General features: G+C 46.5%; 1 pseudogene; it reads right to left on the bottom strand.

Moving 5' to 3' along the window:
- Positions 1–6,930: 6,930 nt before the first annotated feature.
- Positions 6,931–9,936, bottom strand: LOC142951257 (uncharacterized; annotated as a pseudogene).
- Positions 9,937–13,589: the final 3,653 nt, after the last annotated feature.

Below are 13,589 nucleotides of genomic sequence, written 5' to 3'. Positions count from 1 at the left end.
GAATCATAGTCATAGCACCACCTACTGGTAACAGGAAGTTAAAGTCTTTATACTTTGGCTTGTTTCTTTTAGTAGGTAAATCAAATCAACATCAAATTACTTCCACACAAATGTAAGAAGTTCATAATGCCAGTTCTTGAAGCTTTTGATGTTTTGTCGAACGCCGTTGCCGTGGCGATGCAGTCTTCGCCGTTAACAACGAAGGTAATTTTGAGAGGCTAAAAATGCTCGAAACATAAGCAAACTTGGCAAGCAGATTAAAAGCCCGAAATGTAGTTATAAAATATGATTTTGTTGGTTCAGACTGGCAAATCGGCTCAATAGCGCCCCCTACTAAATTTCGACGAAGCAGCCCTCACAGTATGTTTGACCTAGATGTATGAAATTTGGTAGGAACATGTATCCATATGGACTTAAATAAAAGTCTCTTGGAGCCATGCTCTAAACCCAACCGGAAGTCAGCCATTTTGAATTGTTTATGAATTTTTAGTGTCGTTTTTGTCATTTCCAGGCGCTGCACTTTAACAAACTCCTCCTAGGGAAATAATCAGATCAACTTCAAATTTGGTCGGTACAGTCTAAAGACCTTTGTGATGAAAAGTTACTCAAAGCTTGTTGTTTTCGTGAAAATCTGTTGCCGTGGCGACGCATTCTTCACCATGAAACATTAAGGTGTTTTTGAGAGGCTAGAAATGTTCAAAACATAAGCAAACTTGGCATACACATTTAAAGCCCAAAATGTAGTTATATAATATGATTTTATTGGTTCAGAGTGGCAAATCGGCTCAATAGCGCCCCCTACAAACTTTCGACGAAGCAGCCCTCGCAGTACGTTTCACATAGATTTACAAAATTTGGTAGGCACATGTATCACATGTGGACTTAAAATAAAGTCTCTTGGGACCATGCTCTAAACCCAACCGGAAGTCAGCCATTTTGAATTTTGTATGAATTTCTCGTGTTTTTCTTCCATTTCCAGGTGCTGTACTACGAACACCTCCTAGGGAATTAATCCGATCAGCTTAGAATTTGGTCAGAACAATCTAAAGACCTTACCGATTAAAAGTTACTAAAAGCTTTAGGTTTCATCCAACGACGTGGATATGGTGTGATGGCCATTTTACATGGTTCGCCATCATCCATCGAGCTGTTGTAACTCGACTGTACTTTGTCAAAACTGTCCCAAACTTGACATGCTTGTTGACTGTCATGGCTTTAGGACTTCTGCATGCCAATATTAACTCATAGCCATAGCGCCACCTACTGATAAGCACGGACGTAAGCAGGATTCTATAAATACAGCGGCCCAAACACTGAACTTCTTGAAAGGGTTTGTGGGCACACTATGAGAAAAGAATGACTTCTCTGAACTAAACTAAACTAATAGTAAGATGTTTGGAGAGCAGAAATTAGATAAAAGTGGTTGTCAAGCCACTGTCGGTGGGCATTAGCATAAATGATCTGTCCAGAGCTTCTACATGAGAATCAGGTTAAATGTTACAATGAATGCTTCACACTACAATCTAAAGTTCCAGAAGAGCTTAAAATGAAAACAGTGTTAAATTAAAGTGTTCAAGTAAAAGCAAATGGCACTACTGTTTTGTTAACTTTCATGTAAGTCCAAATCCAATCAGCAGGACACTGCAGGGAGTTGAACCCCATCCCAGTAAACTCTGTTATGTTACAAACACTGAAGCACATTCACACATTCATTTTCTTAATGATCTTTAAAGGCTTACATTTATGATTGTATCGGAGGTACACTCAAAACATTTGAGGCTTAAGACCTGGCAACATGATCTTGCTACGCTGCTGGTCTACGCAGGAAATATCTCACTCGTGCACGCAGAGTGTGATGGTCACAGAAATGCATGGTCCTGAGTCCTGCTAGTACCCTCGACGTGCGTGAAGTTGCGAGGGCCCGATCAATGCTGCTCGCAGCTTTAATTGTAATTAAAATTGCTACCCAAGTTTATGTGTCAGGTACTTAGTTTTTTGTTGACTACCTAAATAGCCCTTTAAATAAAACAACCCCCCCGACACCCAAACCCGTATACATCCAGAATCCCTGTTACGGGACTATGGAAAGATATGCAGATCACCATAAAATCTCACTGATTGACCTAAAATTGGAAAGAGATATTTTTTGGGTGTTTTAATGGCTTTACATATAACTTTACATATCAACATGTTGAGTTTGTGTTTACCCAGTTGTCCCCATTAAATTAGGAAAAGTCATTCAATATTAAACCAAAAATATGATGTCTCATTTATTTAGAACATTTTGTGTTGTCCTGGGGTCAAAAATGACCCCAGGACAACACAAGGGTTAAAAAAAACTACTTTTGGTGCATTTCAGTACCTCAATTGTGTTTCTCTCACTGTCTCTTCTTTTATTATGAGAAGCATTTTTTTCATTGCAAGACCTCTTATTCATTTTACGCTACAGAGGTCAGTAGCTGTCCTGTGACAGGAAACAACTTCTCAGTGAGTGGGGATCTAAAATCCAAAGTGAAAAGAGAGCAGGAGGAGGAGGAGGGAAAGAGGAGCATACTGTCAACATGTCGTGTTTGCGCTGCCTCCAAGTGGCCAAAATAATCAGTTATTCTGCCACTTATTTGACAGATTACTATGGAAAAGTTATGAGAGAGGGGACAAAGGAGCTTTTCAGTAGTGCACACTACATGAGTTATTTGTGGGGACATGGCCTCTTTTCAGTAAAGTAAGTCTCGCAGCTGCATAAAGAAACTGACAGGAGGAGTTCAGGGAGGGAACAATGACATGCAGGACCTGAAAAAAAAAAATAATTTGCAACTTTATATTAGAGCATATTCAACATCAACATTCCAGAAAATGGTATCAAAAATACATGAGTGAAAGACAGCGGTAGTCCACTAATAAGTAGGAAAAGTGTCTCCTGAGGCCTGCAGACAGGTAAGCTTTGCAGCAGTGAACCGTTGTGACAGAGCCATTGCTCATTCTGGTTGTTTGAGCTCCGTGCCCGTTCACCCTGCCAGAGATGATGTCTTTGTTAAAGGGCAGGTTTCATTAATATTGGAACAAAGTCATTGCTGGCAAAGATTAAAAACCCAAGGAAAGGATAAATAACGCTTTGTTGAATAATGCAGCGAATGAATAATTCAGCCACACGAAAGGGGGGCTGTGTGAAACACGAGGACATCTAATGCGGAAATTATGAATTACTTTATTTGTTTTTTCAACTTCAGGCAGCAAGTATTCCTGCACAGCATGCGGGTCGACGTGTGATATGACAAGCCTTTGGAACGTTTTTTTTCATGATGGAACGAGGGGGCCGCAATTGTGTTTTTTGAAGCCGGGCTTCAAAACAGTTGCAGGAGTCGCGAGGAAGGGCCTAATTAACCCCGAGGTTTCAACCGGAACTTTGGAAAGATCACAAGGAAGAGACCCTCAAAGTATGCGCTGCAAGATCCGTCTATTTATACCACTTTGAACTCCAACGCTTTTTGAAAAAGTATAATTGTGCAGGAAAGACCTTCCCTCTGTCATAATTTATTGCAAAAAGAGTGTGTGTGTGTGTGTAGACTGAAAGCGGTTGAGTGGCTGCGCATGTGACACGAACGCTAGAATATAGGTTACATCCAACACTTGGTTTCAGCGAAGGCCGGGCTAATAAGCCAGTTGCCATGGAAACCAATGACTGTGTGGTAGTTCAGGACAGGAGTATTCCCCATGTTAATGTACCACCAAAACAAACAACGACATGTAATATATTGTCAAGTCAAAAGATATCAAACTTAACCGAAAAATCAGAGGATTGCAGGAAATTGCAAGCAGTGCGTCACACCCATTCATAGAAAAAACACACACACACACACACACACACACTAAACGCCATTTGTCTATGTATTAAAGGTGTGGCTCCCAGTTTGTCTTACAACAGTCAGTTAGCACATGTATGTTGATGGAGATTTTGCTCGGTGTGTTAAATACTCCTCTTCCTACTGGACAGTAAAGAGAAAGCTCATCACCTTTCATGTGGATGTCCAATCAGAGCTGATGTGTAGCCCATTGAAAACTGACCTCTCCTTCTCACAGAGCCGTGCCGGCACTGTACCTACATGTACCAGGGTGCATTGCGTTGGAGCCCAGCTAAAGCATAGCGTAGTGGAGCTGCGGCTCTACTTTTACAGGTATTAAAGTTAAAACATGAATGCTCCGTAGTCCCAAACGGCGTGAAACCAAGGCGGCAACAACTCTTTATTATTTTCCACATTGTCAACGGCAGCTCCCTACAGCTCCACTCCTCCAATTTTTACCTTTCACAATAAAAGCCTAACTTAAATTCACTCAGCATTTCGCTAAGAAGACACCCAACACTCTTCACTCACATTCTGGTATGCGGTTCTTTCGCGGTTGGAAAAGTCATTAGTTTGAAATTGAGTGCTGCTGTGATAACGTATTTTTGTAGGCCAACCCAGAAGTTAGCATCGGTTAGTCGACGTGATGACGTTTTGTAGTCTCATTTAGCCACTTTAGCCTTTTTTAAGACACGTAAAAGCTTCAAAAGTGTGGTGTATTTTATATCGTAGAACAAAACATTAGTCTCTTCAGCTTGTGTTAACTACAGACCTTACTTCTGGTGCGTACCATATTCACACCGATGCGTTTACATTGAACAGACTACATGGTGTACAAATGATATGCAAAAAGCAAGAAAAGGGTTTCTTGACAGAAAGTCTACAGTGAGGTGTTTAATCGAGGGGCGTCTGCCCTGAGCAGCAGAAAGATAAATGATGATGATGAAGATGATGAATCCGTGAACACTGGGCGCCGTTGGGGAGGTGGGGGAGCTTGTGCAAAAGCAGAATAACCGTACTTGAGAGGGTCCTATTTAAAAGAGACAGCTGCAAGGTGATAGGCTAACAATGTAGGTGTGTTGGTGTGCTATTGGATAGATGTGACCAGCTGATGAGAACAGCCTTTGTCCCGATTGAAACACCCAAAAAATAACAGGAAGGAAATTGTTGGTGAGTTGTTGTTGTTGAGAAAAAAACTACAGGCCAAAGAATAGTCTTCCTGACTGAATTTAGAGCTTAATGTCCATAGGAGTTGACTAGTGAAGGTGATTTCAAGCAGAGACTCCTGCCCGGACCAGAGGCCTACTACTCATTGCTATTTATCTAGCACATTGCACTGCACCTTTACTGCTTCTTTTGCACTTCTGGTTAGATGCTAAAACTAAATTTCGTTGCCCTAGTACTTGTACTCTGTGCAATGACAATAAAGTTGAATCTGAATCTACGAGTTCAACACACCCAGGGTATCTTTTGGTTATCGGCCTTAACTAACCCTAACAGCCGCTATCCTGCTAACCGGTCCTACGACAGTGGGTAAGTCAACCAAGGTTTCTCTATCTGGCTGTGAGCGTGTTCACATAAAAGGACGGTGTTTGCAGTGTATGACCAATCACAAACATGGACAAGTCTGCTGTCAGCAGAGCAGCATATTTTACAAATGGAACAAACTGTCATTTTAAAGAAATACGAAGTACAGACCATCCAGGCTGAAAACAACACAGTTGCAGCTGCTAAATTAAAGAAGGACAGCTTGCAAATGATTGAAGACCGTGTGAATGATTACTTAATAATAATACTATCACAGCCCCATCCGGGGTACAAGTACATCTGAATATGATTACATTTGTGGAAGTTAATGTGATGCTGAGATGCATTCTTTTAATATAATAGAACTGAAGATACCTTATTCATCCCCTTGGGTATATTATGCCGTGTGTGACAATATTTTAGCTTTATACTTTCAAAGCGGTAAACAGGCATACTTTAATACTCAGGATTGTAGCTTAGAGAACAAGGCTGGAATATTGTCATATACGCCATAAGAATATCAGCACATTCATTTAACTGAATAAACACATGTCATAGTCAGATTTATTGAGCGCGATATGGGGCAGTGATATTAGTCTGTTAATTTACACATTCACACGGTCGGTGATTTTTTGCCAGCTGTGCTTTCTGCATTTGGCAGTTTAAACTGTGTCGCTGTTAGTCTGGATCAAGACTTTAACTTCTTCATATCTGTGTCATATTATCGTGCAATCCGTTCACTGAGCTTTGATTGGTCAGGAGGCGGTGCTTTTATATGCGTTGATCTCTGATCTGGAACATAAGGGTTTAATTTGTAACCATTGCTTACGCACAAAACAGGGCCTGAAAGAGGCACAAGCACCTCGATTTCTGGTCTTCCTCTTGGTAGTTGTCCATATCACTGTAAAGAAACATGAGTCAGCAGAAACATTTCTATGCATAAACATTGATGAGGTGCTTTGCATTGACCACTCATGGTTGAATGTGGGCGTGTAGAGGGCGGGATATGAGTCTGATCCACGTGCGCACATGTCTACGTTTTTGGGGGATTTATAAAAGGAAATTGCATACTAGCAGGTGTATGCATGGTTCTAGGTCATGGTGTTTTACGTGAACGTACACTTTTAGCGTAACCCACTAAGAAGTGAACCAGCCGTAGGACTATAAAACTTTGGGTTACTTAACGTAAACCCTGGTTCTTTGATAACAGAGTGAGGTGTTTCACTATGGGGAATCGCCTCGGCGTGACCAACTATGGAAGCTCCAATGACACCACGTCTGTCAGTGACAGACAGGTCGGCTGTGAGAGGGCCCCGCCCCTACCTATTATTACAGCCGGCTGCCTCCTCGCAAATCATTCCAGACCGATTTCTTTTCCGTGTAAATGCAAGGAGGGTTGTGACGGTGAAACACCTCACTCTGTTATCAAAGAACCAGGATTTACGTTAAGTAACCCAAAGTTATTTTTCAAACTTCGTTTCGGTGTTTCACTATGGGGAAATAGCCCACTCCCGGATTGCATGACACTACCCGAAGCCAATTATTGTCAGCCTGGTAATGACTATCACAGGGACTCTGGCGCGTTTGCCTCCAGCACAGCCTGTGCCAAGGAAGGCCCCGAGACATCAAGCCTGTAAAACCTTACAAAAGTGTGCGGCTTGGCCCAGCTCGCTGCAGCGCTAATATCTTTCACTGAAACACCCTTGAACAGGGCCCATGAAGTGGCCATACCCCTCGTGGAATGAGCCCTCAAACCTTGTAGGGGCTGCAAACCCCTACAACTATAGGCTAGGGATATAGCCTCTACAATCCAGTAGGACAGCCTCTGGCGGGACAGTGGCTTGCCCTTGTGGGGAGTGGCCCAGGACACAAACAGCTGATCCCCTTTCCTGAAACCTGCCGATCTACTCACATACACCTGTAGTGCTCGTACCGGGCATAACGTGTTAAGCCTTTGTTCCTCCTCTGAGGAGAATGGAGGTGGGTGAAAAGCTGAAAGCTCCACCGTGGGACATCTGTAGGTCGGCTCCACCACCTTAGGCACGAAAGGCGGGTTGAGCCGCATACAGACCTTAGTCCGCCCTGGAGCGAACTGCAAGCAGGAAGGGCGAGTGGATAAAGCATGTAAGTCACTCACACGCTTTGCTGTGGTTAAAGCTAAGAGCAACACTGTTTTAAGTGAAATAAACTTCATACCCACCGTCTCCATAGGCTCAAATGGGTGTTGAGGGAGAGCCTCCAACACCAGCAAGAGATCCCACAGAGGAACCAGTGGCCTGGAAACGGGGAGTTTACGGCGTGCACCTTTCATGAAACGACATACTAAAGGATGCTGCCCCGCAGGTTTCTCCCCAAAGCCTACATGACAGGCTAGGGTTTGCCGCTAAATAAACTTTAATAGTAGAAAAGGCTCTACCCTTATCCACTAATTCTTGCAAGAAACCCAGCAGGTCCACCACTGAACACTGAAACGGAATGGTGTGCCTCAGCTGGCACCACTCCTCAAAGACCCGCCATTTACCACTGTAAAGAGAGCGAGTGGACGCGGCTCTGGCCATCTGAATGGTGTCAATGACCCGTGCAGGTAGGCCTGCTGCGTTCAAGTTCCACCTCTCACGGGCCAAGCCCAGAGAGCTATCCGGTCTGGGTGAGGGTGGTAGATCTCCCCGCCCGCCTGGGACAGAAGGCCCCTGCATATGGGGAGGGGCCACGGCTCGTCCGCTAGAAGCTGTATTATTTCTGCTACCCAATGCTTGGACGGCCACCGTGGGGCTATCAGGATTAGTGACAAGCCCTGTTCTCTCACCCTGGTTAAAGTGGGGGAGATCAGGCTGAGAGGGGGGAATGCATAGAGCAGCACGTTTGGCCAGGATTGGGCCAGCGCATCCACCCCCAGGGGTGCATTCATGTCCGACAGGGAGAAAAAACGCGGACAGTGCGCGTTTTCTTGCGATGCGAAGAGATCTACGTCTGCCTGGCCATATTTCTGCCAAACTTGCTTCACCACCTGCGGGTGGAGAGTCCACTCTCCGTACAGAGGGTTTCCCCGGGACAGAAGATCCGCCCCTCTGTTCAAAACGCCCGGAACATGTGTTGCTCGAAGGGACAGGAGCCTGGTGCTGCTCCACACAATTATCCTCCGAGCCACCCTGTGCAACTGCAGTGAGCGAGTGCCGCCTTGGCGGTTGATGTATGCTACCACCGTAGTGTTGTCTGTTTTCACCAGGACATGGCATCCTTGGAGAAATGTTTGAAAATGCTTCAGTGCATAAAACACTGCCCAGAGCTCCAAGAGGTTTACGTGAGTCTGAGCCTGCCTCGGGTCCCAGGTGCCATTCACTGTTCTGCCCAACATGGTTGCTCCCCACCCTGAGAGGGAGGCATCCGTTGTCAAGGTTACCCTGGATGACACTGTCCCCAGGGGAACTCCTGACGTGAGAGCCGTAGAGTCCCCCCACGGGCGGAGCGCGACTACGCACGCTGGTGATATTTTCACTCTGCGGCTGAGGTGACGGCGAGGGCACAGGCGTAACGCCGTGACCCAGCGCTGAAAATCTCTCATCTTCAGGAGCCCCAACTGTACCACAGATATCACTGATGCCATTAAGCCGAGAAGGCGAAGGCATAGTCTGAACGACACGGCTTTCCCCAGTCGGAATAGGGATAGACAATGAGTTAGGGACAATACTCTCGCCTCTGTCAGCGTGACGCGATAAGAGAGCGAGTTTATTTTGAGACCCAGGGACATTGCGTGGGTTCTATCCAACTCTTTTTCCAATGTATATTGAACCCAAGATCCGTGAGATGTTTTATCACCGTGGCGGAATCTCTGACTGCCTGCTCCTGTGAGTGGGAGCAAATCAAGTAGTCGTCTATGTACGAGAATATTCTGATGCCGCTGTTCCTCAACGGAGACAGCGCAGCCTCCACACACTTGCTGAACACCCTCAGGGCTAATGAAAGCCCGAATGGGATGGCTAGGTACTCGTAGGCACTGCCCTGATAGGCAAACCTGAGAAACCTCCGGTGTGCGGGATAAATGGCGATGTGAAAATAAGCATCCGAGAGATCGATTGTTACAAACCAATCCCCCGGACGAATCGAGCGACAGAGCACTCTGTGTGTTAACATCCTGAACGTTTATTTGCGTAGGTGCTTGTTTAACACACGGAGATCTAAAATGGGGCGGAGGGATGCGCGCCCCTTCTTCGGGATGAGGAAGTAACGAGAGTAAAAGCCTAGCTGAGCTTCCTCATTTGGGACAGCTCTGATCGCTCGTTTGTTTAACAGGGATGCTACTTCGTCCTCCAGGACGTGAGCTGAATCCCCCTTGGCTACTGAAACCAACACCCCGTTGAATCTGGGTGGTTTCGTACCGAATTGTAGTCTGTACCCCCGAGAAATAGTGGACAAAACCCAGGGTTGCACTGCGCAAGCGCGCCACTGATCCGCCCGGACAGCGAGTGGGCTGCACACACCCTGCGGTGACGTCACCTCCCTTACCTGAAGGGAGCGGCCTTCCCTCGGAGGAGCGTGAGCTCCCCCTGCGGGAATTATGGGGCCATGACATGGTTTTGTTTTTATTTCGTTTTTTGGGGGAGCATTTTGCCCTTGGCTCTTGACCTGGCTGCAAAAATGCTAATTTTATTTCTTTTTTTGCTGAACTGGGTAGAAGTGCTTGGTGACACTGTACTGCCCTTCGCCTCTGATGCTCCTCCCCTCCTGAAACATGAACTCGGGGGTTCTGTTTCACCTGAAGCAAGGCTGGCTAGGTCGTACGCTTCGTCTTCCCATCCCCAGGGTGGGGAGGGCGGTTTCTTGCTGCCACTGCAGCAAAGGAGTGTTTGCCCCATGGTTTGGGGTTTTCTGAACGAGGCTGCTGTTTAGTCTGCTGACCAGCTGCCTGTCTATACGGTCTGGCACCCTCCTGTCTCCACCTCGTTGCTGTGGCTGTAGCCGCAGAACCAGCCCTCTGTGTCTGTGGAGTGCGAGAGATGTGTCTCCGGGGCAAGCAGAGGTCAAAGGCTTCGCCTTCTTGTTTCCTGAGGGTGCTGGTCTCTCTCATCTTTTCAAGAGCTGGACCAAACAGACCTTTGGCTGGGTCATATGCCGCATCCATGACCTCTGCCTTCTGAGCATCACCGAGGCCTGAGAGATTTAGCCACAGGGCTCTCTCACCTGAGACTGCCAGGCCCATTACAGGACCGCAGCCTTGCACTGCACCCCGTGATGAGCGTAGGATGAGATCGTTAACCACACAAATCTCATCCCATAGGGTTGGGTTAGGTGCCCCTGTGTCCAGCTGACCGCCCATCTGCTCCAGGATTTCTGCCTGGTATGCAGATAGCAGAGTCAAAGCATTTAGCGAGCACACAGAGTGTGCCGCATATTTATACATTCTCTGGAAAACGGAGGCGGTGAGGCGATCTATTTTATTTGGCAGAGAGATGTATGAGGAAGCGGAGAGAGAGCGCCGGTTTGGGTGGAGGTGATACGCCACTGAAGGCTCCACAGCTGGGGGCTCAGCCAGACCCAGTTCCTCCTTCCCCTCCCCTCCAGCTTTGAGTAGCCCCTCGTGGGAAGCTTACTCTTCAGCGGGCTGGACCAGTACCTGCTCATTTCTTTCATACAGACAGGCACTGCCGGCAGAAGTTGTTTTGACGGCGGCTGGGCTGGTGGGAGCCTCTTACCGTCATACAGGTCTCTCTCCCCCCCCTGTAGCATCCTGGGCTGCTGGCCATAGTATGCCCAACTTGGACGCGGACCGTTTGCAGACCTCGTATAAGTCGCTGTCCATCGGGGAAACAGCGTCGGATGCATTAGGGGGTCTGGGTTGTTGGAGAGGAAAAGTGGAGTCATCCTCCTCTTCCTCTGTGTCATCCATTTCGAGGAAGTCAGAGTTGGCATCGCCCTCTGCGTCCTCACAGCCCAGCTCCACATCGAGGAGCCCCTCGAAAAGTGGAGGTATTTCCCTGCATTCAGCGTCCATCATGTCCGCCCAGCTCGCAGCAGCTCGCGGCAGATGGGTGGCTTTCGTGGTGGTTCCTGACAGGCACGGGTCCTGCTTATTGGATACCACCACTCAGTCTCCTTTCCAGGATTTTCTCTGGCATTGACGCGCAGTGCAAACATGCCTGGGGGTCAGCTAGCGCTGCATGAGCGTGTTTATCGCCCATGCAAGCTATGCACATATGATGAGTGTCCCTGCCCGAGATGGACGCCCCGCATGACGCAGGGCACAGGCGAGATACAGCCTCTTTGGTCTTCGGTTCCTACCCTCTGGTGGGGGTAGCGGCCTTCGACATGGCGACTGGAAAGGGAGGGAAATACGTAAATAATCAGCCGTACAGGGCGCGCCAAAATGCGTTAGCCTGTCGGTCAATTGTGCTAGCACACGGGGTTTAGCCCGGGTGAATAGCTTATCGAAGGAGTTCGCTCGCCGTGACACGTTAGTTGAACTCCGGGTACTCCGCTCGGCTAACACGCTAATGCTAACCGAACACTGGTGGGCTCGCCGTAACGCGTTAGCCACCGCAAATACTGTCACACAGTCACCGACCACACCGGTAAACAGATACAGCTCGCCTTGACGCGGACACTGCTCGAAATATTCTGTGTAACGTTTTAATTATACTTCTCCGAAGTACTTACTCAGCACACTCCCGACTGAAGCCCGGAGCTGCGTTCGGCGACGGATTCCTAACGGGTCGTCTGTGAACTGTCGAGCAGCAATCCAAGCTAGCCTAGATGCGCTGAGGGAGCTATAGTTTCTTCAGGGGAAGAAAGCGAGAATGATTTGCAAGGAGGCAGCCGGCTGTAATAATAGGTAGGGGCGGGGCGGGGCCCTCCCACAGCCGACCTGTCTGTCACTGACAGACGTGGTGTCATTGGAGCTTCCATAGTTGGTCACGCCGAGGCGATTCCCCATAGTGAAACACCGAAACGAAGTTTGAAAAAGAACCAGGGTTAACCTCGCTAATCCCAAATCCTGCACCGTAGTACAGGGCTCTGGTTAGGTCTGCAGCAGCAAGTTATATAGCCAGGTTAAAAGAGAGCCGCCTTCATAACATCGAAACCTGGCTTTAGGCTCAACACACACAGCACTGCTGTTGCTTTAGAGGTGCTGGTAGGCAAATTTTTGAAGTTTGTAGCGAGCAAGGCTTGCTGTTTCCCACTGCTGGTTCCAGCTTCATGTTGCACAGTTGTGAGTGCTTATCCATCCTGCCTTTTTTCTTTAACCATGACCTAAATCTTTGCAAACTTTAGCTAAGCAGTTTTAGTTAACCAAACCAATGAGCTGGCAGAATATAAGAGTAATGTTACGTTTATGTTTTAAACCACTGATAAACAGCTTATTTTTCACCTTTTAACCCTTTGTTGTTTAAAAGTAGAGGAACTTGTAAACTGATAGAAAAAAAGGAATATATATATATATAATAGCAGATTATTTTGAAAAAGAGTCCAGTATAGACCCAACACAAGTGGAATGCTGTATCATCAACTCAACCGTACAAAAACCGTTTGTTTTTTTGGTTTATTTTATTCATATATATTATATTTGTTTTCCATATTTATTCATATTACATATATGTTACTCTATTAAATATATATTTTATATTCTATTAAATATATGTTTTATTATATTCTATTAAATATATATTTTATCATATTATATTACACTATATTACATTTCAGGATTCTTTCTCAAACCTATGGAACGTTTGAATTTTTTCCAGGCTGAGAGTTTCTTTTTTTTCTTCCCCTCAGAGTCTTTCAGCGCCTCAGGGTTTGGTGAATTAGGGAGGGCGTACTTCTCCTGCTTCTTGGTCTTGTCTTGGTTCTCGTCTTTGACCTTGTCAAGGTCAGCTCAGAGGCCCTGACTGACCTTCTCCTCAGCCTGGAGCTTAGTGACCTGCTCCTGGTTGGTTGAGGCCTGTTTTTCTTTCAGGTCATCCAAGTCTTTGAAGTACATCTTCTCTTTCTCAGAAGCGTGGTCCTTCAGGGTCCTGATCTCCTCCTCCAGACTTTTCTTCTCATCCATCAGCTGCTTTATGGCCTCCAGGTCTTCTTTGGTCTTTTCAGCTTTGGACTGTGTCTCTTTCTCAAGCTGTTTTTGAAGGCTGTCGCTCTTTTCTCTTTCAGCCTCGAGTTCAGCTTCATACCTCAGATTGATCGTATTTGAGAGCTCCCTTACTTCATGCAGCTGCTTCACCTTCTCCTCCT

This window comes from Anarhichas minor, unplaced genomic scaffold (genome assembly GCF_050575085.1).
Source record: "Anarhichas minor isolate MPS153535 unplaced genomic scaffold, ASM5057508v1 ptg000017l, whole genome shotgun sequence".
NCBI classification, from domain to species: Eukaryota; Metazoa; Chordata; class Actinopteri; order Perciformes; family Anarhichadidae; genus Anarhichas; species Anarhichas minor.
Note: the sequence above shows the minus strand (reverse complement) of the source record. Positions and strands in the feature narration are given on the sequence as shown.